Consider the following 7,064-nt stretch of genomic DNA (forward strand, 5'->3'; position numbering starts at 1 on the left):
CGATTCAGCCGGTAACACAGTTTAGTCAAGCATCTTTAAAATTAACCATCACAGCATCTTTTCACATACTTGTCATTGATACATCTCTTCGGTAAAATGTCTCTTGATGACTTCATTCATTTTCTAGTCAGATAATTTAGGTTTTTTAAATTGGTATTTTAAGAGTTCTTTATGTATTTTAGGTACTAGTCCTTCGTTGAATATGTGGTTTGTAGATATTTTCTCCCATTCTGCAGCTTGTCTTTTAACCCTCTTAGCAGAGTCTTTAGCAGAATAAGAGATTTTAATTTTGATGTGGTCTAATTGTGTGGACTGAATTGTGTCCCTGGAAAGAGATATACGGAGGTCCTAACCTTGGTACTGGTGAATGTGCCCTTATTTGGAAACAGAGTCTCTGCAAATGTGGTCAAGTTAAAGTGAGGTCTTATTGGATTAAGGTGGATCTTAAATTCAAGACTGGTGTTCATGCAAATTATCTTCTGGAATTTTGGTGACTATCATGAAACATGTATATCCATTTGGGTAGAATTGCCATTTTTTCAAATTCTCTGATCCATTAACAGGGTATGTCTCTCCTCACATTTAGGTTTTTTATTTCTTTCATTGACAAAATGTAGTTTTTACCATACAAATTCCATAATATTTTGTTAGATTTACACCTACATATTTTTTGAGCGATGTTTGATAGGTCTCGCGGGTTTGGGAAAGGACACCAAGCTGGCGGGTCTGACTGGTCTGGAAAAAGACACTAAGATGGCAGATGGGATCCCATCTTATGACTGCCTCAGGACTCTCCCACCACCAGCTTCCTGCTCCCAGTTTCCCACCACTGGTTTCTCAGAAGACAGGTCACCTCAGCAGAAACGGAAACCCAACCCAGGAAAGTGAGACCAAATAAGGAAATCTGCCCTCACGGGTCTCAACGCGGAACTACAGTCCTATATATACCCCTCTCCCCAGTCTCGGGGTGCAACTTCCCTGGCTTGCTTCTACCCCCAAGCCACAGAACCTCACCCGACAGCCCTTTTTGATAAAGGTGTGCTCAGCCCTTTCCCTTGGCTCCTTTGTCTCGTTTTCGAGTGTCTTTGGTTCACCACCCTCTGTTATCTCAACCCCACGATGTTGAATGGTATTGGGTTTTCAATTTAGGTGTCCACATGCTTATTGTTACTATATAGAAATACAGTTGACTTTTGTATTAATTCTAGGAGGTTTTTTAATACCTTGTGATTTCCTACATAGACAATCATACCATCTACCAATAGGGACAGTTCTGTTTCCTCTTTTCTGATCTGTATGCCTTTTAATTTCCTTTTCTTGCCTTATGTACCACATAGAACTTCTAACATTACGCTGAATAAGAGGTAGAGTGGGCATCTTTTCCTTCTTCCTCCTCTTAAAGGGAAAACACTGTCTTTTATTATTAAGTATAATGTTAGCTGTAGTTTTTTTTAAAGTTTATTTAGAGAGAGAAAATTTATATGAAAAAATGTTAAATTTAAAATTTATATGGAAAGGCAAGGAGCTAAATAGCTACAGGAATAAAGTAGGAAAATTAGTTTACTTGCTTTCAAGACTTATAGTACTAACAATTAGGACTGTGTGGTTTTTTTGTTTTTTTGTTGTTTTTTTTTTTCTGAGAGAGAGAGATACAGCGTGAGTAGGGGAGGGTCAGAGAGAGAGGGAGACACAGAATCTGAAACAGGCTCCAGGCTCTGAACTAGCTGTCAGCACAGAGCTCGACGCAGGGCTCAAACCTATGAACCGTGAGATCATGACCTGAGCTGAAGTCGGCTGCCCAACTGACTGAGCCACCCAGGCGCCCCGTGTGGTATTTTTTTTAATGTTTATTTTTGAGAGAGAGAGAGAGAAAGAGTGCGAGCCAGGGAGGGGCAGAGAGAGAGGGAGACAGAATCTGAAGCAGGCCCCAGGCTCTGAGCTGTCAGCACAGAGCTCGACGTAGGGCTCCAAATTATGAACTGCGAGATCATGACCTGAGCCAAAGTTGGCTGCTTAACCAACTGAGCCACCCGGGAGCCCTGATATGTGGGTTTTTAAAAAATTTTATGTTTTATATTTTCTTTATCTGGTTTTGGTATTAATACAAACTTGGGGTACCTGGGTGACTCAGTTGGTTGAGCGTCCAACTTCAGCTCAGGTCATGATCTCATGGTTTGTGGGTTCAAGCCCCGTGTCGGGCTCTGTGCAGACAGCTCAGAGCCTAGAGCCTGCTTCCGATTCTGTGTCTCCCTCTCTCTCTGACCCTTGCCTGCTCATGCTGCCTCTCTCTCTCTCTACAAAAAAAACAAAAAACATTAAAAGAAAAGATAATACAAACTTTATTAAATGATTTGGGAGGTGTTCCTACCTCTGTGTTTTCTGGAATAGATTGTGTACGATTAGGGTTTATTCTTTAGACATTTGGTAGAAGTCTCCAATGAAACTGTTGTGGAAACGGGTCTGGATCACCCGGCAGAAGAACCAAGCAGGGCTGGGAGATCTTGGAAGGCTGGAGGTTTATTTTATACCAGTGGGCTCAGAGGAGATCACTCTCCAGAGGTCTCAGCCTGGAGCATAAGCAGAGGGAACAATTTATACTCTGTTACTTCTGCATTCCTCATTAGCGCGTGGGACAAGCTGGGTGGGAAGAAGAACCCGGAAGGAGGGTCTTCTGTCAGGGATAGGAATTTTCCCTATCTATCCTGTCAGCCATCTTATAACAGATTTTTCCCTACCAAAACCATTTGGCCCGAAATATTTCTTTTTTGAGAGTTTTAAATGATGGGATCAGTTTCTTTAGTAGTTATGGCTATTCAAACAATCCACTTCACGATGGGTGAGTCCTGGTGGGTTTCCTTGTCCCTCCTGCTAAGTACAACCAAAACCACTGGACATTGTATGTGAAACAAACATGGGGAGACTCCGAAAAGTGCAGAGTGGATGGCCATCTGGCGAGGGACCTCGGGACCCAAGAAGCAAATCCTTGATGAGTTCCCTGAGTTTTCTATTTGCCTTGTAATCAACCAAGTATAGTCTAAATTTACTTAATTCCTTTTCCTTTTTCTTTCCTTCCCTCCCTCCCTCTCTCCCTCCCTCCCTTCCTCCCTTCCTTCCTTTCTTGTCTATTATTTTGTTTCCCGGAAATGTATGTCTTTGTGTTTAGTTTCCTTACATTTGAGAAACATCTTGAGGACCAGTCACCATGCCGGGTGTTGACAATTGTAAAACCTGTTCCCACAAACAGTTTACAATATTATCACAGCAACAGTTACAGCTAGTGTATTAAAGTTTGGGGTACAGTAAGATCAACAAATCGGGAGGGGTTCTGGCCGAACCGGCCTCACGTGACCATGACCTGTGGCCACATATCCACAGCGTCTTTGCTGCACGGCAGTGCCCGTATCCGACAGTCTGGACACCTATTGCCATCATCCTGTCTTAAGAAGAATCAGAATAATTTAACAGGGCCACGGTCTTAAGAAGTTTGGATTTTCTAAGCTTTGAAAGGTTAGAAACATCTAACTCATGGTTAGAGTTTTCAGAACAAAGCTTGAATTAATGATTCTGTCCGATGGGGCTCATGGTGTCTTGGCACGTGGGTGTGTTGAATATTTGAAGTTGAAGAGATTTAAGAAATGACAGGCTGTGGACGGGTTCTCTGACCTCCTATCCCCCTGAAGCCTGCAGAAGACCCTCAGGTGAGTGGTGCGCCCTGAGGAGGGACGCTGAGAAGAATCTGAATGAACAGACCTTGATTTTGTCCTGGTTTACTACACCAACCTCCCACCCTCGTCCTGTCCTGTGGCCCCACGACTGTCCCCTCTTCACCAAACCTCACACACAAACACTTGGGCTTAACAATTTCCGTGGGTCTTCACCTCCTTACGCAGGCTCCCGTGTCATGTAGAGCTTCCAGAAACTCCATCTGTCTGCTTTTCTCCTGCTCATCTGTGGCATCTGTCTTTGGCCGCTTTCTTTTCAGGAAATTTCATCTTCCCTTACGCTTTCTTATGGTAGCTGTCTTGGATTTTTCATTGTGAGCTAAGTTATGTGAAATTAAATTAATGGCAACTTATGATTCCCTAAACGGGAGGCAGCCTAGAGACCTGGCTCCCTTGTTTCTCTGCTGAAGGCTCCAATTCCAGCGAGAGTTGGGTTTGTTTGGTCTCCCAGAGCAGAAGTCTCAGCGGCGCTGCACTCTGGAATCTCCTGGGAAGTGAAAAACAAAACAAAACTTGTTGATTTCCCAGCCCTAGCCCACAAATTCTGATTGCTGGTAATTGGCCTGGGCTCCCCCTGGAGCACCCTGCCGCTGGGGTGGGGAGGAGTCCTGGGGGGGGTGTTTGCCCCCCCATGCAGTGTTCTGGGGCAGGTGTGCTGGGCGTTGCTCCTCCCCGTGGTCAGGAGATATAATTGGGAACAAAATCGTCTCGCACCCCAGAAAACCTCCATAAGGTTGGAGAGAAAGAAAACAGTTTTGTGGGGCGCCTGGGTGGCTCAGTTGCTTTAGCGTCGGACTCTTGGTTTTGGCTCAGGTTGTGATCTCCCGGTGGGATCTGAATGCAGCTTCCTTCTGCCTTCGAGGGGAGGTGCTTTCAGTGGCCTGTCTGTGTGGTCATCGCATTGCAGTTAGTGCTTATTTGACAACAATACTCTTTTCTATTTTTTAATGTTTATGTGTTAATTTTGAGACAGAAAGAGAGCGAGCGAGCAAGTGCACTCAAGCAGGGGAGCGGCAGAGAGAGAGAGAGAGAGAGAGAGAGAGAGAATCCCAAGCAGGCTCCACGCTGTTAGCACAGAGCCCGATGTTGGGCTGTAACTCACAAACCCCAAGATCATGACCTGAGCCAAGATCGAGTCAGACGCTTAACTGACTGAGTCCCCCAGGTGCCCCCTGATTCACATGTTTTATGAAATGATTACAATAGGTTCAGCAAGTCCATCTTCCCATATACACTCACTACTTTCCAAATAAATATATTTCTGGTACAAACGCATCTTGTTGGCACTATCACTGGCACCAGCTATTTTTTAAAATGCTATTTGATTGATTATTTTATTGTAAGGAAGTAATTTCATTAGAACTACGTGCCGATCTCTTTGCCATAAAGTTTATCCTTTTACATCTTCGGTATATTTTATAAAAGCAGACTTTATTTTAGAGCAGTTGTGGGTTCACAACAAAATTGGGAGTAAGGTACAGAGATTTCCACAAGCCCCTCGCCCAGGCAGCTTCCCCGCCATCAACATCCCCACCGGATGGGGCTGCGGCTATTGTCTTCTCTGCAGCGAATAGTATTCCATTCTCTGGAATGCAGGCTATATTCTCTAAACACGAGCTTCTTCCAAAATTTCCTTACAAACTACCCCTTACGTTAAAATGGATGAGCAGGCAAGTGTCTTGCAGGGAGAAAGGGACATTTCTCCCAGGAGCACTAAACAGTAGTGCTAGCTGATGTGGGAAACAAAGGCAAGAGGAAAAAAATAAATTTCAAGTCCTTGGGACAGGCCGTAACCTTCCTCCAGGAGCTCAGCTGCCTGGATGGTGACGCTTTGCCGAGGCCGAAAGGCAACCTCAGCCTGACATTATCCTGACCTCCCGGAGCCTGAAGCCCACTTCAACTATAAAAATTCCTTTGGAAAGTTCTTTTATCTTTGCCTCCAGGCTACATGTAGGCAATTGTCCTCCAAGCGTGGGGCAGTCTGATGTAAATCCGATCTCGTGACTGAGTTTTTACAAAACAGTAACCAATGACCTTTTCCTAACAAAAGCGGGCCCCTCAAGGTCCTGGAAACCTGCCTTCCAAAATTCCTTAGAGACTTACACTGTCCCTAACCCCCTCCCAACCTGAGGGCATATAATTAGTTCCCCTCACAATCCCAGTGCAGCTTTCTGCCCACGGTCCTGTCCCCGTGCTTTAATAAAACCACATTTTTGCACTGAAGAGATCTCAAGAATCCTTTCTTTACCATTCGCTATGAACCCCAACATTTCCACATCATTATTTACTACCTTTTTTGTTCTATTTCTCAAGGTGTTCAGAGCCCCAATGAATAGAAGGTATGTAATTTATGGGGTGCCCCTCGGAGATGCCATTCAGTGATCTCCTGATATTCTTAGCCTAAACAGCAACTGTCTGTAGTGTTTCATTTAAAATGAAATAAGTCCTACCGTAAGTTTTTCTAAGTTCTTTTCTTGCTCCTCACCCTTTCTTCTATATTATGTTTGTGCAGTATTTTCTTCACCCTCGGCTTTCTGTCTGGGACTGAATGAAGTTTTCTTGCTTCTTTCAGCAAGATCGAACTTTCCTTTTATTTTTACTTTTAATGTTTATTTATTTTTGAGAGAGAGAGTGCGAGCAGGGGAGGAGCAGAGAGAGAGGAAGACACAGAATCCCAAGCAGGCTCCAGGCTCTGAGCTGTCAGCACAGAGCCCTACACGGGGCTCAAACCCACAATCCATGAGATCATGACCTGAGCCAAAGTGAGACGCTTAAGGGACCGAGCTACCCAGGTGCCCCAAGACTGAAATTTCCTTATCCGAATATAGGCCTTTAAAGGAATACGCTCACCCCAAAATTCACAGGGTTCCTGTGTCTGCAGATTATTGCTGAACTCTTTTTCCGGCTAAGGAATAAAAAAGCTGGCGTTTATGGGGAGCTTACTACGTACTGGGTGACATGCTAACTACTTCATATTGCTAACTCATTTTGTTTTTACAAACACCCTTAGGAGGTGAGGACGATTATTACCTCTTGTCTGGACAATGAGTGAACTGAGGCCTGGAGAGAGTAAGGAGCTTGTCCACAGCTCGTCAGCTGGGAGGGACAGAGCTGGACTTTTAAACGCTGCTGTGCTAGTGTCATACGCACCGTCACCACGACTGTCCACCAACCTGGCCAGTGTATCTGGCCACCATTCAAAATTTGGGGTTATTAAGGGCTGTAGGGAATCAGAACTCACCACCCTAAAACAGGCCACTTTGGCACAAGGATTGTTTTGAGCTGAAGACAAGTGAGAAACAGCAGAGGCCACAGCAGGCTCCCCTCCCCCCCCCCTTCCCT

General features: G+C 44.7%; 1 long non-coding RNA gene across 1 annotated transcript in view; it reads right to left on the minus strand.

Moving 5' to 3' along the window:
- Positions 1–2,315: 2,315 nt before the first annotated feature.
- LOC144223808 (uncharacterized) overlaps positions 2,316–7,064 on the minus strand; it is a 6,851-nt gene continuing 2,102 nt past the window's right edge. Inside the window, exon 2 of the long non-coding RNA XR_013332837.1 lies at positions 2,316–4,209. This is a non-coding gene — a long non-coding RNA (uncharacterized LOC144223808). The remainder of the gene's footprint in view (positions 4,210–7,064) is intronic.

This window comes from Crocuta crocuta, unplaced genomic scaffold (assembly GCF_008692635.1).
Source record: "Crocuta crocuta isolate KB4526 unplaced genomic scaffold, BGI_CrCroc_1.0 scaffold1300, whole genome shotgun sequence".
NCBI lineage: Eukaryota > Metazoa > Chordata > Mammalia > Carnivora > Hyaenidae > Crocuta > Crocuta crocuta.